The sequence below is a fragment of the Sus scrofa genome, chromosome 13 (genome assembly GCF_054392235.1).
Source record: "Sus scrofa isolate SSC_HxYL_T2T_F1_AM1 chromosome 13, Sscrofa_HxYL_maternal_Yorkshire_Landrace_v2.0, whole genome shotgun sequence".
NCBI lineage: Eukaryota > Metazoa > Chordata > Mammalia > Artiodactyla > Suidae > Sus > Sus scrofa.
In genome coordinates, this window is record NC_139395.1 from 217345484 (window position 1) to 217368576 (window position 23093).

The following is a 23093-nucleotide window of genomic DNA, read 5'->3' on the forward strand; positions in this document are numbered from 1 at the left end:
AAGTCCAGGTGGCACGTCTTTATTTTCTTACAGTTTTGGAGGCTATAAGCCCAAGATCAAGGTGCCTTCATGGCTGGTTCCTGGTGAGGCCTCCCTTTCTGGCTTGCAGACGGCTGCCTTCTCAATGTGTCCTCATGTGGACTAGTCTCCGTGTGCATCATGGAAAGAAGATCTCCGCTGTCTCTCCTTATGAGGACACAAGTCCTGTCGGGCTAGCGTCCCAACCTTAGACCTCATTTAACCTTGGTGACCTCCTCAAAGGCCCTGTCCCCACACCCGGGGATGGTGGCCAGAACTTCAGCATATATTCCAAGCCCTATCATTTATGAGTTTTGAGGTTATGTCCTGACACCATTCATTAATCTTGCTAAAGTTCAGGTTTCCTAGCTATAAAGCATGGGTACTGAGAAGAGGCCAGGAGATACTATACGCAAGACCTAGGTAGCCCAGAGCCTGACATGCGGTGGCTGAGCTTTGGCAGCAGTCATTCTCTCTGGGGGCGATCACAGTAGATGGTCACTCTCGGAAGGCTGTCCATTTCAGAGTGGATCCCTGGAACCCTGGGAATCCCTTCCGATGCGCTCCCTTCTTACTCTTTTCTGCAGTGGCCTCTCTTTCAAGGACAGTGGTGGTGAGCCATGGGGTCAGTGCTCATCTGTCTTTGCAACCAGACATGCTCATCACCACAAAGATGTTTAGTCCTGGTTCAGCCTCGACAGCATTTACCTTTTGCTTCCTTGCATGGAAAGGAAGCCCCACCTGTGAGGTGTGCTTCGTGAGAACGAGAGGTGAGGGGAGAGAAAAAGGATTTTCTTGAAGGCGGTCTCAGAAACTCGGGCGGCTTTTCCACACAAGCAATCCTCTTTGCTGTGAATTCTTCCCTTGGCTCACGATGCGTTCCAAGGGAAAAACAGGGCTTCCTGTGACTCTTTTTTTTTTTTTTTCCTGAGATAGAGGCAGAAGTGGTGTCTCGTCTCCACTCAGGAGCTTTCCTCATGGCGATTTCCCAAAACACAATCTGTCTCGGAAGGAGGTAGGTCCCATTTTCCGTGACTCCTCAAGGAGTGATTCCAAAGCAGGCAACCCTTCATAGCTGCTCAGGACACTGGCCACCTCTCACCTCCAGGGCAGGACAGGAAATGGGGCAGCTGAGCCCCCGAGACTCTGGTTTCATAGTCTGATGGTTTGGAGGAAAAAGTGTCCATAGATACCCCAGATCCTGGAAGGGAAAAGTCTCTGCTTATGAAACCTGGCGGAGCACAATCATGCCTGACTCAGGGATAGGATTTCAAGGAGCAGGGACACTTTTACAGACAGGCTGCGCTCCTGTCTCTGCAGGACCTGGCACCAGCAATCCACAGGGAAGAGTGTGGTGTGAAGCTAAAAAGCCTTAAGACGCTATCACTGTTTGCATTAGAAATAAGTAGCTGGGAGTTCCAGTCGTGGCTCAGTAGGTTAAGAACCTGACTCGTGGTATCCTGACTACCTGACTAGTAGCATCCACGAGAATGAGGGTTTGGTCTCTGGCCTCGATCAGTGGGTTAAAGATCCAGGGTTGCCACGAGCTGTGGTGTAGGTCAAAGATGTGGCTGGGATCCTGAGTTGCTGTCGCTGTGGCATAAGCCAGCAGCTGCAGCTCCAATTCGACTCCTAGCCTGGGGAACTTCCACATGCGGCAGGTGCAGCCCTAAAAAGAAAAAAAAAGCAGCTAAGTTTCCCAGTTAATTCTCACCATCTTCACTGAGAGAGGATAAATTTATGTGAGCACAGGTTAAAAAGCAATAATAATAGTTTTCTAGGAGTTCCTTGGTGGCTCAGTGAGCTAAGAATCAAGAGTTGTTACTGCTGTGGCTCTGGTCACTCCTGTGACATGGGCTTGATCCCTGTCCCAGGAACTTCTGCATGCCATGAGTTTGCCCCCCCGCCCCGTTTTTTTAAAATAATAGTTTTCTTAAGAAAGAAGAGAAAAACAAACAAACAAAAATCCCTACATTTAGACTTTCGTGTACTAGGAAGAGGAAGCAGAAAAAAAGAAAAAACCGATACACTTGACCCCTAGCTGCCCTTTTTCAGGATGAGAGGATCCAGTCTGGAACCTCACAAGGTGGGGCTTCCCACAGCACCCCTGCATCCCTGTTCCTGGAATCTATGGAAAGAAAATGGCAAAGCAGCCAAGATATTTGACTGAGGTTGGTTAAGAAAACAAACACATCCTCGGTTTGGGTTATTTTCTGAGAGGTGGGTTGGAGAGATGTGGTTTAAGTAAGAAAATTGCTTGTGGACGCTTGTGGAAACCATACCTCTCAACTCTGCCCTGCACGTCTCTGGCTGCAGTTACAGGGGCCAAAGTGGAACAGCCTTTGCAAAGTACCCAGGGAATGTGAGCAGGACAGACAAGGAGAAGGCTGGAGCCAGGAAAGCATCTTCTGTGTCCGTGATCAGGGAGAGTCCACAGCTGGAGCGTGGACCTTCCTTCAGTGGAAGGTGGGATCCTGGCTGGACTTTGAAGTGGAATAAGAGGATCTACCTCGTCTGATTCATTGCCCACACTCCCCAAAAGAGACACAGCTCAGGCCTCTCCCATCTTTCCATCATGACTGTCAAGGGACCAATGTTCCTGCTCCCTAAATAAGGTCGGTCTAGAGTTCCCATCATGGCACCGCAGAAACGAATCTGACTAGCATCCGTGAGGATGCAGGTTCGATCCCTGACCTCCCTCAGTGGGTTAAGGATCCAGAGTTGCTGTGAGCTGTGGTGTAGGTCACAGAGGTGGCTTGGATCCCATGTTGCTGTGGCTCTGGCGTGGGCCAGCAGCTGTAGCTCCGATTGGACCCCTGGCCTGGGAACCTCCCTACGCCACAGGTACAGCCCCCAAAAGACAAAATAATAATAATAATAAGGTCAGTCTATTCAACCTTAACCAAAGTCTAAACTGTTTGACTTGACCTTGGAGAAGGTTTTAGGCAGTTACAGCCCATAGTAGAAATGCATGCATGTTACCCCAAAAGCTGGGTTCACCTCTTGGTGGGTGTCGAGCCAATTGACACAAACAAGCCAAAGATTAGGAGAAGGAAGGATATCACTCGTAGCAAATAAGGAGAACACTGGGGATCTTCTCTAAAGCAGTGTCTCCCCAAACAGTAAGACTGAGGAAGGTTTTTTTCCTTTTTTTTTTTTTTGGTTTGGTCTTTTTAGGGCTGCACTAGTGGCATGTGGAGGTTCCCAGGCTAGGGGTCCAATTGGGGCTGTAGCTGCCAGCCTACACCACAGCTCACGGCAACGCTGGATCCTTAACCCACCAAGCAAGGTCTGGGATCGAACCCGCATCCTCATGGATACTAGTTGGGGTTTGTTAACCGCTGAGCCACGATCGGAACTCCAAGATGGAGGCAGTTTTAAGCTAAGGGTACAGGCATATTCGTGAGGGGGGTTGAGAAGAGGAGAAGGCACGTTGCATTGGGACAAAAGTCGACAGAGTCCAAACTCGAGCTGCGTGAAGTCAGGAGCGTGAACACCATCATTCTGCCCTCCACTTGGGAGGGGCCTCCGTGCCCGCAGGACTCCCCGGTGTTTATTCCGTGCCTCTCTGAGGAGGAACCAGGACTCTGCTTTATCCCTGCACTACGGTCGGACCACTCTTCCCTGTTGCTGCCTTCTTTGTCCCTTTAAGATCGTTACTTCCCGAGACCTGTTCAAGAGCAAGCGTCGCGGCCAGGCTTAGATCCCAACATGGCTTGGTCCAAAATGATGCTCGTATGTCAAGAAGCCCATGCCTGGTTCTCTCTCTCTGCAGGGACTCCCTACCCTACCCACTTATACGAACAGTCTCCGTAGCGCTGAAGCAACCCATGACAGAATTCCAAAAAGCAGCTAATGTTGATTGACCATCGGAATGAGTTCTTTCTCTCTGGTGCATCTTTGTGGGGTCGTGTGTCTGCCGTCCTCTGTCTATTTGGGGAAGGAAAGAAGGAAGGAAAGAAGAAGGAAGAAAGGAAGGAAGGATGGATCACTGACCTGGCCTCTTAATGTCCTCATGTCAGGACTAAGGTCAGGACACATCTTTTTTTTTTTTTTTTTTTTCTGGTCATGTAAGTTTTGCTGATACCAAGTAGGACCAGGGACCGGGGAATTTAAGAACCCTGAAATCAAAGACCTCCGATGTGTCCCTACCACTTCGTAGAAAGGGAGGCCTTAGTCCCTGTTCCTGTAAGAGATATTAAGCCGTGAGGATTATGGCTGATTCGTCACACACCCCTTTGGAGCAGGAAGTACATTAGACCCTAGAGTTAGTCTGCATGCCGCTAATTGAAACCCTCAATTAATGGGATTGGCTTCCACCTTCAAGAGAAAAGCAAATACTAAGAAAACAAATTGGCACCTGGGATTGATCCTCTTTTCGTGGAATCTCCGAGCCGCTGGTAGTTCTGCGCAGAGGCAGCCCCCCCCCCAGTCCTCCGAGGCAGGGTGGCGCGGTGGAAAGGGAGCTGGAAATGACAGCAGGCTCTGTCCCAGCACGGCCACGCAGGCTCTGTCCCAGCACGGCCTGCGTCAGCTTGGCAAGCTAGCTCTCACCTCCCTGAATTTCTTGGCCAATGCCTTGGGGATTAAAAAATAAGAATCTATTCAGGAGAGTCATTGTCAAGAGGATTAGGAGTTTGTGGAACTGCTTCCTTGGTCGCTTCTCAACAGGAATAAAGTTCTGTCTTAATTCCTGCATAAAGTTGCCCTCCATGGAGACCCAGCGGGCCCAGGGCCTGCGCAAAGCTGAGAAAGCTCTGATCCTAGCCAGCCCACTATGGTCTCGTTCACAGCAGCAGAGTCGGGCGTTTCCCACCGTGAGGAATCCCAGTAAAGGTTTTCCCTGTTTTGAGCAACAGTGCAAACAAAATAGGAGGCTGAAGACCTGAAGGGGAGCCTTGCGAGGAGCCTAGGAGCCGCAGGGATTCATCAGGAGGCTCCCGTTTAGGGAGCACTGGCGCCATCTGCTGGCTTAAAGTGGCATTGACCCAAGTCCCTGGTGAGTTTGAGGGGTCCTCTCGTTCCCTCAACTACGGTTTCAAATTCAAACCCTTGGGCTTCTTCCTGGAGCCCAACGTTCTTCTTCCTAACGTTCCTCATTATTTCCTTATAAGAATCTTGCATACAGTTGCTCTTCTCCCTTCCATCTAAATAATTCTTTTTATCCCGTTTCACTGGGTCTTTGACCAGAATCTCCATGTTGCAATCCTAGTTCCTAAATTTCTCCATCCAAACCTGCAAAGGACAAATTGCCTAAGAGGATTATGTTTATCGTCCTAACACAAAGGGCCTTCCTTCTCCCATCTGAGCAGAGGTGCTGGGGCAGCAGCTAAATCCACTGCTGGACTGCGGGCGTCAGGGTCCCACCTCCACTCAGCCCTCCGTCCTGTGCCCTTGGGCTACTTACTTAACCTCTCTGTGCCTCAGTCCCTATCTGGGAATTGAGGCTGACTGCAGAAACCACCCAGAATGCCTGCCCTGGTATTAGATGAGTTAATACCTAAAGCACTTAGGACCGGGTTCATGACGGATGCAGAACTGCGCTTTGCCACCGCCGCTTTTCAGGGCTATGCTCCTGCCGCATCACACCAGGATGTGATTTCATCTACCCGGAGTGTGTAACACAAGCAAGTTAAGCCCGGGCCACACTCAGGAATGGACATCGTTAACACGCAGACGTGGGGATTTGGATGCAGGTGGGCTGCAGGCTCCACCCACCTGTGAGGCCACCGGCCCCACCCCTCCGGCACACCTGTGTAGAGTAAGCACCTGGCCCTTAGAACGGCTCGGCTGTCAGTTTCCTTCTCCGTCTCCTTTGCTAAACGATTTATGTTTTCTTTCTGTCTTTTTTTTTTTTTCTCCTTTTATTCACAGCTGCACCTGCAGCATATGGAAGTTCCCAGGCTAGGGAGCGAATCGGAACTGCAGCTGCCATCCTACACCACAGCCACAGCAAGGCCAGATCTGAGCTGCATCTGCAACCTACGCTGCAGCTCACGGCAACATGGATCCTTCACCCACGGAGTGAAGCCTGGGATCGAACCCACAACCTCACAGACACTATATTGGGTTCTTAACCTGCTGAGCCACAACGGGAGCTCCCCAAATGGTTTTTGAATGAACAAAGGACAGACCCCCTGGCTATTAAGTTAAAACAACAGGACATCTCAGGGCAACTTCCAGTCCGAGTCTCCCTCTTGTTCCCCATTAAGATGCGTTAACATGCACACCTTTTTCCCTGTTAGAGCTGAGCTGTTTTAGGAACTTTATCTGAAAAGGAGCCAAAATAATACGTGAGCATCTCATGACACAAATGTATGGAAGCAGCTGATTGGTGAGAGTGACAGGGATCCTGGCTCTGAATTTAACCGTGTTCTTCTGCAAAGGAATGATGTTGCCCTGTTACGTCAACCACCGTCAACCACCAAAGAGGCCAAGTTCCTCTCTAAATTTACAGGCACTGGCTTGAGAGGAGGAGAAAGCAAAACCACCCTTCCCAGATGGATGTCACAGAGTCGCCAACTCACCACCTTCTGTGAAGGACTCACAGGGAGGATGTCACATCTGGACTCTTACCAAAGTGCCACAAAGGAACACACTTGGCTGTTTTTACTCGGAAACATGGCTGCAGCCCTCAGCCGACACCCCCAGGGACGCTGGCTCTGCCCTTGGCACCTGGCACCTTGCCTTGGATGCAGTGGACTACACAGCCCCTGTGCTCCAAGGGTTCAGGTGCTCCCAAGAGGACCACGCCTGGGTCCTGGACGTCACCGCCAGGGCAAAATCCTCAGGAGGTTTGGGCTTTTGTTGACCGTGAAGCCGCAGGAGGCTGGGGCTTTTCACTGATGGCGATTGTGGCACCGCAATGGTCAGCAGTAGCTCCGTTGACCCACATCTTCCAACGGTGGCTTCTGTCTGGGGGACCCACTCCAGTCCTCTCCCCTCAACACGAACTGAAAGGATGTATGAAGAGCTCTGAATTTGCAGCCCACAAAACCTAGACAGACAGACACACATACACACACACACACACACGCACACAAACTTTCAACGAGACGTGTGTGTGTGTGTGTGTGTGTGCCCACAAATTCAGTCCCAAGATCTTGCTCCAAGCCCCACCCAGTTCACGGGGGGAAGCCGGCCCGCAGCACGCTGGAGGTGGCCTATCAACTGACCTCTAACTCACTCCAGAAAGATGAGTGATGCCTGAAAACTAAAATGATCCAGGTTGAGAAGACAAGCGATGAGGTAGGAGCTGGGTCTCCAGTCCTTGATCCCAGGGGCCGTGCGCGCAGCTCTAGCGCCACCTCGTGGACGGATGGGATTCATCCCGCATTTCGCATCAGCCCACCCACTCATCCCACCACCTCCCGCCTGACTTGAGGTCCTCTCAGCTCTCTTGAGGCTCTCCCGAGCTTGGTGACCACAGGGTGTGTTCTAGAAATACTAGTTCTAGGAATACGTCTAACGTGGGCGAGGCGGGGCTTCTCCAGTAACTAGAGGAGCAACTGCAAACTTGTCTCGAGGGCTATGAACTGAAAAGATGTTTCAGAGGAATTGAAGCACACAAACACACAGGGACACACCCACAGACACACGTAGGGACACACAGAGATGCACACACACACACACACATACACAGAAGCACACATAGTCACAAACACAAGGACACACACACACCATACTCAAAAGAAGTGTGTGCCCACAGCTTCAATGCCAAGCTCTCTCTCCAGGCCCCGCCGGCTCGTGGGGGCATCAAACCGGCCTCCCCTAATCCTGCCACATCCCAGCAATCGCCGATGGCCAGAGCTGCCTTATCAAGGTCCTGCCCCTGGTTTGGTTTTGTTTTTGTTTTAATGTCTGCTTTTCTGCCCCAGTTCGGGATGCAGGTCTGGGCAGCCCCAGGAGAGGGAGCAGTGGGTCAAGCCCAGACTCTTCCATGGGGGCAGAAATGGCTGTCAGTTCACACTCACACACACACACACACACACACACACTCTCTGCCCAGCGGGCCCCCAGCAGGGCCACAGAAAATTCAGGGATCAGATCACAAGGCCACCGCCACCACCCGCCCTCTGTCCGGTGTGCTGGCCCATCAGGCCGTGGAGACCTTCCTGGTGAATCGAGGGGCTGAAAACAGAACTGAGAGGCTCACAGCCTCTTCCCCAGAGAGAAAAAGAAAGTGAGAGATGGTCTGTACGGTTTATCCCGCAGGAACCTTCACAAAGTCAGGCACAAGCAGCCAGGGTGAGAGGACTTAGAAAAGATGAAAGGAGCAAACAAACAGCAAGTGCCAAATGTCTGCAGTCCTGACACTGCAGGGCAGGAAATCAGCTCCCCGTGGCAGGAAACCCCGGCTCTCAGGCCTGGCTTCTGAGCTGTGTGACCTTGGGCAGGGCTCTTAACCTCTCTGAGCCCAGCTTTCTCACCCACAAAAGGAAGGTCTCCTGATGGAGACCCAACAAGTCAATAATACATGTTTCCCTGGATAAAAGTAGCTCTGGAGGCCATCCTACATGGTAATATATGCAAAAGACCCAGAATTGAATCCGAGGGCTTTGAAAAACAGTGTGGCTCTTTATCAATTGTCACTTGATACACCAAGCTTTACCCACTAAGATACGTCCCGAAGTCCCTGGCAGCTGGCGGCAGTGCCAAACTTCTTCTCTCTCCAGTCTCTCCCCCTAAATCTCCTCCGAAAATATCATTGTCCTTGCCAAGGTAGCCCCACCGTCCCTCACACTCACGGTTCCCAGCCCCGGCTGCCTGTTATGTGCACCTCAAAACCTTCCTAAAGGGCCAAGCCCGGGGCCCCACTGCAGAGGAGTGAAATCTGACTTTCTGGAAGCTGGATCTGAGTGTCAGTCCTATTTAGATGCTCTGAGGTGATTTTATTTGCATTCAGGGTAGAAATTGCTGTTCTAAATATTTTTTAAATGGTTCATTTGAAATGTACTTTTACCATCACGTTCCATCACAAAAGACTGGATACAGTTCCTGTGCTGTAGAGTGTGATAGAGCATGATGGAAGGTAATATGAGACAAAGGATATTTATATATGGCTGGGTCACTTTGCTGTTCAGCAGAAATTGACACAACATTGTAATTCACCTCTACTTTAATAAAAAAAAAAAATTTTAAGTCCAGTTTACCACCTCTGAATCTGTCAATTTTCCTCCGAGCGCCTATGATTTCTCACTTCACTGTTTGTGTGTGTGTCTTTTTATCTTTTTAGGGCCACACCCGCGGCATATGGAGGTGCCCAGGCTTGGGGTCAAATCGGAGCTACAGGTGCCAGCCTACACCACAGCCACAGCAACCCGGGATCTGAGCCATGTCTGCGACCTACACCACAGCTCATGGCAACGCAGGATCCTTAACCCACTGAGCGAGGCCAGGGATCGAACCGGCATCCTCAGGGATCCCAGTCGGGTTCCTTAACCACTGAGCCACGACAGGAACTCCATCACTTCCCTGTTCTTTCTGTAATCTATGGGTTGAGAACAACCCCAAATCCCTTCATGAGGGGGTCAAGTCAAATAAAAATGGCAGATCCACGCAGCCAAGAGAGTGAACTGGGAAGCCTTCTCTGAGCTGATGCGGGAAGTCTCTGGGGAACATTTTTGAGTGGAAAAGCAAGAGAGCAAGATAAGAATCGTGCGGAGTACGTGTTCCACCATCTTTCACATAGAAAGTGCAGGAGGCAAGGGTTTGCATTCACGTTGTCTTGTATTTGCATTTTAAAAGCTGTAAAAAGAGGAGTTCCTGTCGTGGCGCAGTGATTAACGAACCCGACTAGGAACCATGAGGTTGCGGGTTCGATCCCTGCCCTTGCTCAGTGGGTTAAGGATCCGGCGTTGCCGTGAGCTGTGGTGTAGGTTGCAGACGCGGCTCGGATCCCACGTTGCTGTGGCTCTGGCGTAGGCCGGTGGCTACAGCTCCGATTCAACCCCTAGCCTGGGAACCTCCATATGCCACAGGAGCGGCCCAAGAAATAGCAACAACAACAACAACAAAAAGACAAAAGACAAAAAAAAAGAAAAAAAAAAAAAAGCTGTAAAAAGACCCACAGGAGTTGAACAATCCTTGTTATACATCCAGGGGAGCCTGGGAGGAGGGAGAACAGGGCAGAAGAATCACTTTTTTTCACCAAGTGCTATTTTATATTTTCAAATCGTTGAGTCATGAGATCATGCTACTTATGCACAAGTTAAAATAAATGAATCAAACATGAAATCAAGGCAGAGGCACCTCTAAAAGTTGCTCTGCCCGTCCCATCAGGTGTGAATCGCAAGCAGTCAGGGTCCCTTCCCTAGAAATAAACCTGCCTTCAGTAAGGGAGACACCATAAACATGTCAATGAGTAAACCTAGTGGTGGTGACAAGTGTGATGGAGGAAATAGTGAAGCAGGATTTGGGGACAGGTGCCCAGGGAGGTGCCGTTTGCAGCAGAGTGGACCTGAAGGCAGTGGTATTTGAGCAGGACCCTGAAGGGAGGGAGGAACTTGAGCCTTGAAGATGTTCGGACAGAGAGAACAGGGGGTGCAAAGGCCCTGAGTCAGGGATGGGTTTGGGGGAAGGCGAAGTGGTCAGTGTCCCTGGACCAAGTGAATGGGGGATAGGGAGTGAAGTCTCAGAAGGGGCCAGAGACTGGTGGTCTGATTCTAAGGGGCCATTGTGGTCACTGTGAGGATGCTGGTCACTGTGAGATCGTAGCCTGGGATGGTCAGTTTCAGGTGCTCTTGGAAGTTATTCAAACACTAATCTAGGTGTGACCTTCTACGCTTAGTCCCAGTGGACCGGGAACCGTTGGAAGATGGAAAGAAGAGTGATACGTTTGGGGGAAGATTTGAAAAGGAATTTGTATACCTGCTGAAATTGCAGAGCAGGTGGGGATAATAAAAATAAGAAGGCAAGTTAGGAGACATGGTGGATGCCTATGGACACTTTACTGTTGTAGCAATTGGCATCCAAGACCTTACCTGCTGCCCCTTGCCGAGGAAACTCCCCCATCCTATTGACCGTGTACTTGACGGTACAACTTGCTTTGTGGCGCCACCAGCACAAAGACAGGGCCACGCAGCTGTGCGTGGTTCACCCAGAGGGTTGGTCTGCCCAGAGCAAGTGCCTTTTCTAACTTGCACCAAGGGGCCCTTCTGGCAAAAGTGGATAGCCACTCAGTCTCTGCACTCTCTTTCTCCGTGTTAGTAGAGCAGTGGATACATTCTTCAGACTCCCTGCAGCCAGGTGTGGTCAGTGGGAAGGAAGCACTTGCCATGGGCTTTTCGTCCCTCTTCTTTTTCCTGCCCTCATTGGTCTAGCTAGCTTGCAAATGTTATTCAACCAAGAATGCATGGCCAGCACTCCCCCAACACACACACACAGAGCCTGCTGGGAAGCACTAATTGGAGAAAACTGAGGGAGCCAGAAGCGGAAGTGGGTGCATAGGTCACCTATAGACACAATATTCTGTCTGCAGGAGAAGGACCCCTAACCTTAGAGCCCTCTAAGTTTGCTTCTTCCAGCAAGACTGGTAACTTGGATCCAACAGCAGCAGGGGTGGGTGGCAGGACTCTCTCTCTCGAGCCCAACAGCTCAGGTTCACATTTGAGGAGCACGGGTCCATTTTCTGGTGAACCAGGACTTTAAAGTGCAAGCCTGGCAGGTGCAGTTTCTATGATGGAGCAGAAGGAACCTCACTTGCCACCTCCACCTGCTGCTGCTTCTCAGGGAGCCTTGCAGCAGGCCCCACCTTGGGGGAGGTCAGTCATAGACTGGATTTGTAGCTTGGGACGGTCAGTTTCATGTGCTCTTGGAGGTTACTCAAATAATCTAGGTGTGACCCTAAGGTGTCTTGCAGATGTGGTCAACATCCATCACTGTTCACTTTAAGTAAAGGAGGTTATCCTTAAAAATCCCGGTGGACCTCATCCTCTCAGTTGAAAGCTCTTAGGAGCAAAATTCAGAAGAAATTCTGCCTTCAGTATCCACTCCTGCCTGAGAGCTTCCATCCAGCTGCTTAACCCACCAGATCTCAGACTTGCCAGCCAGAAGCCACAATCATAGAATCCAACACAAACATACATACATACACACATACACACACACACAGTCATATCCCACCAGTTCTGCTTTTCTGGTAGAACCCTAACTGGTACATAGTTCAACTTTAGCTTTTCAGTGAATATGTTGGAGTTGGAGTATCCACCTTTGACCAGAAAACCAACATGGTAGGGAAAATAAGACACAAAGATCCTGGATTTCCTGACATCATGGAGCCACACCAGCCCTAGACCACCTATCGACTTTTGGATTTTGACATGGAAGAGACACAAACTCTTATCTTGATTAAACCATTGTTTTCCTTCTTCCATAGCCAAACTTAATCCTAAGTAATGATTATTTGACCACCAGAGAAGGAAAGAGAAATTCTGAGAAGCTAAATGCTATAACCAAGTTCAAATAACCAGCAGATAGTAGCACTCAACACACCCCACCCACTCAGTGTTTAGAAACCCACATTATTTCAACTATAATTTGCAAAACCCAGAATTTTGGGGTGTTAAGCTCTTGCAATACCCCTTTTACTTCTGTAGGGAAAGTATTTCTTTAAGCAATAGGCTTTAGCATCAGTAAACCTGCCAGTTGACACATAATTTGTCAATGGAATGAGAGAGGAATCATCTGAAGATATTTCGGAAGCAGGGAGTTCACCAGTGCAAGGTCAATCCAGTTTCTATCAATTTAGCCACTCTTAAAGTCTAAAGCCATATGCTAAACCTGGCAGAACTTATAGGCAGCAATGCTGAGAAAGAATATTGTATTTGTTACCTACTGGCAATGTAATCAATTTCCCCAAAACTTAGTGGCGTACAACAAAATGTATTATCTCACAGTTTCTGTGGCTCTGGAACTCAGAAGCAGCTTAGTTCGATGGTTCTGACTCAGGGTCTCTGGTGAGATTTGAGTCAAAAGGTTAACCGAGAATGAGGTCATCTGAAGGCTTGATTGGGGCTGGAGGACTGGCTGTTGGCAGGAGGTCTTGCTTCCTCATCCCATGGCCCTACCATTGGGCTGCGTGAGTGTCTTCATGACATGGCAGCTGGTTTTCCCCAGAATGAGTTACCCAAGAGAGAAAGCCAGGAGAAGCTCCCAGTGCCTTGTACCCCCTGATAGAGACGTCCCATACTGTCACCCATACCACTTTCTAATTATTAGGTCCAGGTCATTGAGTCCAGCCTGCATTCAAAGGATGGCGAATTAAGCTCTATCTGTTGAAGGGAGAGAACTCACGGGGACTTGGAGAGAGACAGAATGATACACAGACATCCATCAATGATAAGTAACCCACCGAGAGCGCTTGACAGAGGAAGCAAAACCTCTGGGAACACCGAAACCCACTGAACTGGAAGTGAACTCCCAGCCTCCTCATGAGCGGAAACAGAGCATCCTCTGCAAGGAGCAGTCAGAGGGCAGTGCATTTCGCAACGCTGCTCCAACAGCGCGCTGCTGGGGGCTGTGAAACTATGCCTCTGTGTGTGTTTATCCTTTTTCTGTCATCAAGTTTGAAAAAACATTTGCATAGGGAGTTTCCGTTGTGGCCCAGCAGAAATGAACCTGACTAGTATCCATGTGGATGCAGGTTCAATCCCTGGCCTCGCTCAGAGGGCTGGGGATCTGGTTTTGGCCTGAGCGGTGGTGTAGGTCACAGACAGGGTTCAGATCTGGCATTACTGTGGCCGCGGTGTAGGCCGGCAGCTGCAGCTCTGATTTGACCCCCTGGCTTGGGAACTTCTATATGCCCTGGGTGCGGTGCTAAAAAGGTTTAAAAAAAATTAAATTAGCAGATACACAATATGCATTGAATAGCAATTAGAATGAATATACATAGCAAATAAAGAAAGAACTCCCACAATGGAAAAAAAGAACCTTACTAGGCTTTTAAAATACCTGTTTCCCTCCTTGACCTCATCTCTCTCCTCCTTGACCTCATCTCTCTCCTCCTTGACCTCATCTCTCTCTTCCCACTGAGAGGTAATAACTATCTTGACTTTGAAATAATCAGTCCCTTGTTTTATTCCTCGTTTTGAACATCTCTGCATGATCTCTGAAAAATCTATGGTTTGTCTTTGCCTGCTTTTGAAATCTAGATAAAGGAAGCCATATTATGGATGTTTTCCTGCTATTTGCCTCATCACTTTCAGAATTAAACTGGCAAGTTGCACTCGTTGCTTTCTCCATTTCCATTATGTGGATGAGCTAAAACTTGGCTTATCTGATCTTACGTGGATGGATTCTTGGGTTGTTTCCAGTTGTTCTTATGACAAGCTTGCTTGCAGGGATGCTGAGGTCCATGCGTCCTAGTGGACTTGTGACATGTTCCTGGTTTCCTTTGGAATTTCCCTACCTGGATTTTGAGTATACACTTCATTTGTTCTACAGCGAGTGCCAAAGAACAGCAAGTTCTTTTCAAAGAGATGGTACCAATCGCACACCTGCTCGGAGTGGATGCGAGCTCTCCCGTTTCACACCCCCACCATCATCGCTCTCGATTGGACTTTTAAAGGTATGCCAATATAGTGGGTATAAAATGAGTATCATTTCGGTTTTAATTTACATGTCATTGATTACCAAGAGCTGGTATCACTGTCCCTATATTTATTGTCCTTAAGTTTCCACTCTTGAGGAAGGAGCTATTCAATTCTTTCACATAGTTTTATATTGTTTTTTCTTCTTGATTTATAATAGCTATGCATCCCCTGGCTGCAGTGCTTGGCAAGTTGTATGTGTTAGAAGTATCTTCTCCCAGAGTGTGCTGTTATGATATCTCTAGACAGATATTTCATTAATGAAAATCAAGGTTTCTTCTATTTCTTTTATTTTTTTTATTTTTATTTTTTGTCCTGTTTAAAGAATTCTTGGGTAACTCAAGGTTATGAAGATATTTTTTTCTGGAGGATCTTTGAAACTTTGTACCTTTGCATTTTAAATTCCCGTCCTTAACCACACGTGATTGATTTTTTTGTGTGGTATTAAGTAAAACTCCATCATGTTTTTGCCAGTATAGATTTCCAGTTGTTTCAGCTCCATTCTTTCTGCCCTGATCTTCAGTATCGTTTCCGATTCCATCAGGTGTTCATATATGTTGTGTTTGCTTATGGACTTTTCTTCCATTCCACTCATCTGCCTCTTTTTGAGCCACCTCACACTGTGATCCTTAATTACTACAGCTTTGTAAGATTTAGTGTCTGGAAGTACAAAATCCACAAAATATAGACTGCATTCTCTTCGACGGGGTCTTGGCTAATCTGGCTCCCTGTGTAAATTCTAAAATCAGCCAGAACAGTTAAAAGAAAAAAAAAAAAACTGCTGGGAGTTTTTGATGGGAATTTCAGTGAATTTCCAGAATTTGCAAATAATGAACATCCTTAAAATACCAAACCATCCACTCCATGAACATGAGCCATCTCTTATTTAAATTTTCTCCTATGTCTCTCAGTGAAGGTTTATTATTTTCCCTGTCGAAACCTTGCATACATTTATTAGACTTATTGTTAGGTACTAAGAATAATTTTATGTTATTATAAATAATATTTTATATTTAATAAAATAATATTTGTTTACATTTCTAAACTTAGGTGTTAAGTATGTAGAAATACAATTGAATTTTTATTTCAGTGATTTTGCTAAGACTCTTATCAATTTAAAAAATTAACCTAAGGATTAGTTTGGATTTTCTACATGCACAGCCATAGTTTTTTTTTCTGAATAATGAAATATCTGTTTCCTTCTTTCCAATAATTCTGTTTTTGTTTCCTTTTTTCTTGTGTTTTTCTCTAGTGTTCTGGTGAGAACTTCCGAAATTATGTTGCATAAGAATGCTAATAGTAGGCATCTTTGCACATGATCCAGCAATCCCAGTCCTGGGCATGTACACAGGTAAAGCTCTAATTTGAAAAGGTACATGCTCCTCTATGTTCACAGCAACACTACTTACAATAGCCAAGATATGGAAACAACCTATATGTCCATTGACAGATGAATGGAAAAAGATGTGGGATATACATATCTCCAGTCATCAAGAAGAATGAAATAATGTCATTTGTAGCAACATGGATGGACCTAGAGATTACCATACTAAGTGAAGTAAATCAGAGAAAGACAAATATAATTAATATCACTTATATGTGGAATAGAAAATATTTAAATCGGAGCTCCTATTGTGGCTCAGTGGTTAACAAACCCGACTAGATCCATGATGACATGGGTTCGATCCCTGGCCCCGCTCAGTAGATTAAGGACATGGTGTTGCCCTGAGCTGTGGTGTAGATCGAAGATGCGGCTCAGATCCTGCATTGCTGTGGCTGTGGTGTAGGCCAGCAGCTACAGCTCCAATTTAATCCCTAGCCTGGGAACCTCCATATGCTGTGGTGCAGCCCTAAAAAGGACACACAAAAAGAGGAAAATATACAAATTAACGTATCTATGAGACAAAAACAGACTCACAGATATAGAGAACAGACTTTTGGTTGCCAAGAGGGAAGGTGGGTAGGGGAGGGAAGGATTGGGAGATTAGAAGAGGCAGACTTTTATGTACCAGGTGGATAAACAACAAGGTCCTACTGTAAAGCATTGGGAAGTGTCTTCAATATTCTGTGATGAACCATCATGAAAAAGAACATGAACAAAAATATATTCTATATATGCAGGTATAACTGAATTATGCTGCTCTAGAGCAGAAATTAACACAATATTGTAAATCAACTATACTTTAATAAAATTTTAAAATATAAATTAAAAAGGAAAAATAGTAAGCATCTTTGTCTTATGTTTGACATTAATGAAAATGCTTTCAATGTTAAACCTTTGTGACCTTTGCTGTATGTTTCTATAGATATTATTAACAGGTTAAAGAAGTCACATTCTATTCTCAGTTTGCTGAAAGATAATATACAGATGTTTGATTATATTAAATATATTGTCTTTATCAAATGATCATGTTTTGCTTCTATAATGTGCTCATGTGGCAGTTACGTTAATTGATTTTCTTTGCATTATTTTGATAAGCCCAACCTGGTTATAATGTGTTTTGTTACACATGGCTGAATTCCATCAGCTAACATTTGGTTTAATATTTTTGCATCTTAGTCACAAGTGTGATTGTCCTTTTTGTACTATCTCTGTCAACTTTTGTTATTACTGTTATGTCAGCATTACAAATTGTATTGGGAAGTGTTTCTTCTTTCTATATCACCCACAATACTTTGGGAATTTTGGAATTATTTGTACCTTGAATATGTGGTCAACTGCATTGATGAAGCCATCTGACTTATGGTAGGTTTCTTCATGGGAAGTTTTTTTAACTACTAATTCAATGTCTTTAATGGCTGTAAGACTATTTACACTTTCTGCTTCTTTTTGAGTGGTACGCTTTTTTTTACAAGAATTTGTCAGCTCAATCTAATTTTCAAATGAATAGGCATAAATTGGTTTGCAATACCCCCTAAGTTTTTAAAAAGTCTCTTCAGGAGTTCCCATCATGGCACAGTGGTTAACGAATCCGACTAGGAACCATGAGGTTGCGGGTTTGGTCCCTGCCCTTGCTCAGTGGGTTAACGATCCGGCATTGCCGTGAGCTGTGGTATAGGTTGCAGACGCGGCTCGGATCCCGCGTTGCTGTGGCTCTGGCGTAGGCTGGTGGCTACAGCTCTGATTAGACCCCTAGCCTGGGAACCTCCATATGCCGTGGGAGCAGCCCAAGAAATAGCAAAAAGACAAGACAAAAAAAAAAAAAAAGTCTCTTCAACCACTTTCACTTCTCTTTTCATTATTAATGTTATTTATGTGTGCCTTCTCTCTCTTTTTGGCTAATTTTGCTTTTTGTTTGTTTTGTTGTTCTCATACTAACTTTTAAAAATGGATATTTGATTAATTGTTATTAACTTTTCTATTTTGATATAAATATTTGACTATAAATTTCTTTCTGCATTGTGCTTTAGTTACATCTCACAAGTTTTGATATGTATTTTTATTCTATTAGGTTATAAATATTTTCCAGTTTCCATTATAATTTATTATTATAATTTTTTGGAAACACTGGTGTGTTTCTTGAGTAGAATTTTTCTATTTAACTTTTTAATTGATATCTAGCATAACTGCTTTTGGTCAGAGTTGGTACTTTAGCATTTTAATCCTTAAATGTGCTGAAATTTGCCTAATAAGCCTATCAATGAAGATTTTTATAAATGATTCATATGTCTTTGCCACCAGTAATCACTATAGTTCAGTCTCTTGCTGACCCCTCCCCCCCGGCACACACACATACAACTGGCCATCACACACTAACTTAGAGTTCAGCCTTTCTCCAACTCTCCTCCCCTCCTAATAGTTTCTTCCTGCCTTACTCAGATTCCCACCATCATATGAGTAATTATTTATTTGCCCATTTATGATCTTACTCTTTTTTGGCCACACACACGGCGCATGGAAGTTCCTGGGCTGGGGATGGAATCTGAGCACAGCTGCGATGGACTATGCAGCTGTGGAGCTGCAGCATCACTGGATCCTTAACCCACTGCACCACAGGGAACTCCCTCTATGGTCTTACTCTTAGTTCAGCTTTCTCTGAAATGTAGAGCAGCACAGCAACTAGAAATAGAAACTTTGGAGTCAGTTCTGCTTCACATCCTGCCCTTGCCAATCAACAGCCATGTGAACTTGGATAAAAGTAGCTTAACCAGTGCTTAGTCTTCACTGAGTCAATGGTACAGAATACCTGTTAGGGTTTTCTTAACTGGAACTAGGCAGCTATCCAGTGAGCATGACCAGACGGTGTGTTTGAAACCCAGTGACCACTGCACAATCCCACTTTGAAATGTGCCACTTAATTGTAAACAGAAGGAGGCATGGATAGATGCAGAATCTCAAGTTCGAAAATATGATGAGAGCAGAGATTTCCTCAGAATTAGAGAATTACCTGTGGGATTGATCAAGCTGAGATAGGTCCCGTTGTTAGAATGGAACCATTATCTCCCACTATGCATGTTTCCCCACGATGCGTATGTATTTCCCACACTGTGGTCCTTTCCCACAGTTACGCCGGCTCCTCCCTACTCCTTCTGCTCCCTCACAGGAAGAGGTGGGACGTACCCTGCAGGAAATTGGTTCCTGTCTCCATGGGTATCACCCTCTCAGAAGGAAGGAAGGACTCTAAGCCCCGATCACTTTCTGCTGCTTTGAATATCCTGGTCTTCTGGTCAAGAGACCTTTCCAAATGGATTTATAACTTCTAGCACAAATTCTTTCTTACATATTTAACCTTTGCTCCCACCCCCTCCTTAGAAGCTTAAGTGGAAAGCCAGCCTTGGCTCCCAGCCCCCAGTGCCTGCTGGGAGGTGGAAACGGTCAGTCTGGAGCTGAGTGGAGGCCCCCTGGGGCAGCCCTGTGCTCTTTTAGCAGAGCCACGACTAATGCTGAGCAGGCTGTGACCAGCCCCCACGATGTGTGCTTTTATGGAAGAGTGTTGCAGTGGGGCTGCCTTCCTCTTAAGTCAGAAAGTGTGGACGGGAAGGTCATCGGTCCCACCAGCTGGCTGCCTCTCCCCATTCACCAGGGCTCTGCAGTGTTGAACAGATATGACATTTTAACTATTGAGCAAAGTGGGCTCGAGTCAACTGGAGACAGAAAACCGCAAGACAAGCAAATCTGGGGGGATTCCAGTGCCTACATAATGTTTAACCCCCACCTGTGCTCCTGCCCTTGGGACTAGGTGATACCAAGGGGGAGGCTTCCAAGATACCATGCACTTCATACCCTTTCCCGGGATCATCCATGTACACACAGGACATTTCACCATTTTGCAGAACCTGAAATGCATAGAACCGAAAAGGCCCTAAACAGTCAAGTAGTGCACCTACTAAGTGCTTCTAAATATCGGGCAAATTGTCATCACACCTGAACACCCACATCCAGCAACTCCTGGGCAAAGGGTTGACCATTCCATATGGCGCTCCTCTGACCGTTAAAAAGTTCTCCCTTTCCTCCGGCCAGTGGGCCTTCCTTCCACATTTGATCCACGTAGTTACTTTCTGAATATTCATCTGTGCTCACAGCTAAATATGACCATGTACCATGTTGGATCCTGGAATGATAGACCATAAATGTAATCCTGCTCACAGAAGAAACACTGGACAGTCCCTTCAGCTACTCTTCCATGGCATAACCTTGGGCTCCTTCATTCCTCTCATCTCTATTAGGCTTGTTCTAGCTAACCCATGTGCCTCGGCAAGTGTGTGTCCAGAAGTGATGTTGAATCCAGTCAAAAGAGCATAAATAAGTTCACTTGCACGATCTTTATATAAAATACAACCTATGATTGGGCAGTCATGTCACACTCCCATGTCCTCTCAATGTGAGACAACAGAGTTTAAGATTAAAACTAGAGATTTAGAGAGTTTCCTGGTGGCCTAGCAGTTAAGGATCTAGCATTGTCACAGCTGTGGCTCAAGTCACTGCTGTGGCACAGGTTCCATCCTTGGCCCAGGAGCTTCCACAGGCCATGGACACAATAACAACAACAACAAAAGAATAGAGGCGTGGGAGTCAGTACTGGGACAAGCATTAGTTCACTCTCTTACCTCGGGGGGAGCTAAGTAAATTGTTCAATCTGAGTGTCAGGATTTTTTATTTTCAATTGGTATCGTGAGGACAATTAGAAAGAGTAATGAGACAATGCACTTGAAGTGCTTAGCACCGTGTCTGCCCCTGCCCCTTAGCTCATTAAATATTGTGTATTCTCCATAGCACTGGTGTCTTTTCCAAAACACGGAAGTGCTTTTCACGTGCGCTTTTGGTCCCTCCACCTCTCAGATGTTTTGAATGTGAGGCACATGCTACCATCATTAAGCTCCAGTTAAGTCTATTAAACTTGGCCACCCCTTCAGCTTACTCTTCAGGATCCTGAAATTGTCAGGTAACCTATTTTCCTTTCAGCCCACAGCATCTGGAGTTGCCTTCAGTGTATATGAAGACACCCTCTGTCTTTACCCTAGTAAGGAATAAGTAAGGTCAAGGGCAGAGGTCTGAAGTCTGATCCAGGACCTCTCTTCCAGATGGGTAATTGATCTTTTAATCACTTCTCTGGCCATGCTCACTCAACCAGTCATGACCTTGTAAAATCTCAAAATTGTTTTATGAAGTCCTCTTAGAATAAAATACTCACTACCATTTTTGTATTATTCTCTTTAGACAACCTGCTATGTGTCTATGAACCACAAAAAAACTCCTCTTTCTTTTTTTCATAAAGTTCTTACCTTTAGCATGCTCCCTGCATATATCTGTAATTCAACATATTCTGACACAGATGACAATTAAATAATATCAAGGCTTGACTTGACAGAATATCTTGCAAAAAAACCACAACTTTTTATGAGAAAACAAATGAAACCATTTCACTTTATAAATTAATTGAAAATAAAACCTATAAGCTAGAAGAGTTTGTGTAGCAATTTCTTTATGGAATGAAGTTGGGCTGCCTTTTCAATAGAATCAAAAGAATATGTAAACCCTATGAAAAAGTGAGCATTAGTCTTTACATTGTCAACATAAATGTTTCCAGACTCGTCAGATTAAGACCAATAGACTTGTTCAAAGAAGTCCACACTGCGCATGGAAACGCAGCCCTGGAGCCCAGGGCTTCAGGTATATAGTGCTGCTGAGTTGAGGCTGACTCTTGAGCAATGTGTGTTTAAAAGGTTTGGAGTTCCTGTTGTGGCTCCGTGGGTTAGGAACCCCACATAGTGTCCATGAGGATGCAGGTTCGATCCCTGGACTTGCTCCGTGGGTTAAGGATCTGGCATTGCTGTGAACTGTGATGTAGATCACAGATGTGGCTCAGATCTGGTGTTGCTGTGGCATTGCATAAGCCCAAAGCTGCAGTTCTGATTCAACCCCTAGCCTGGGAACTTCCATATGTCACAGGTGTGGCCCTGAAAAAAAAGAAATAAAATAAAATGTTTGATGGCTAAAGGATTTTAGAAGATGCTAGAAAACAGGCAGTATATCCATGGTGTCTGTACTGTATAGGCAGAATTCCAAGATGACTCCTTAGATTCCCATCCTTTGATATACATGCCCCATAGAATCCTCTCTATTTGAGTGTAAACTCGACCTGTGAACACGATGGGTTATTACTTCCATAATTAGGTTACTTTTGTGCCAAAAGGAATTTTTCAGATAAAATTAATGCCCCTCATCAGTAGACTCTGCATTAATAAAAAAAGAAAATGCTCCTGGGTGGGCCTGACCTAATCAGGTGAGTACGTAAAAGAAGTCAGAGATTTGAAATGAGAGAGGTTCTCCTACTGGCCCTGAAGGACAACTGCCTTGTTGTGGAGACATCCATGAGGCAAAGACCTCAAGTGGCCTCTAAGACTTGAGAGTGGTTCCTGGTGATGGCCAGTAAGGAAATAGGACTTCAGTCCTGCAACCACAAGGAAATAAAGATGCTAACAAGCAGTAAGCTTGAAAAAGGAAGGACCCCATCCTCAGAGAAGATCACAGTTCTAGCTGATTCCCTGATTTTAGCCTGGGGAGACCCTGAGCAGAAGACCAGATAAGCTGGCACTCCTGAGCCACAGAAACAGTTGGATTGTAGATGTATGCTGTTTCTAGTCACTGAGTTTGCAGTAATTTGTTACTCAGTGGTAGATGACTAATACACAGAGATGAGTTAACAATGGGAAGGAGAGCTGTTCAGAAGGGGCATAAGTCGGGATCATATCCCAGAGTAAACTGGCCTCCCTGATGGTTGATTTTCATGTGGCCACAGGAAAAAAAAGTGTTATGGAATTACAATTTCACACAGGACATTCCACACATAGACACAAATTATCTTTTCCTCTGTTGCAGTGGTTCCTAAATTTCAACATGTCTGATGGCTGAGCCTCACCTCCAGAGTTCCTGACCTCTGACCCAGCAGCTCTGAGATGGGGCCTGAGAATCTGCATATTTAACAAGTCCCCAGGTGAGGCTGCTGCTGACCCTGGGATCCCACTTTGAGAACTGATGCTTTATGA

General features: G+C 46.1%; 1 long non-coding RNA gene across 1 annotated transcript; it reads left to right on the forward strand.

Annotated features, from left to right (window-relative positions):
* Positions 1-708: 708 nt before the first annotated feature.
* On the forward strand, positions 709-9172 carry LOC146397894 (uncharacterized). Its single transcript, XR_014825203.1, has 3 exons — positions 709-788; positions 955-1033; positions 6476-9172. It is a non-coding gene; the product is annotated as an uncharacterized LOC146397894 (long non-coding RNA).
* Positions 9173-23093: the final 13921 nt, after the last annotated feature.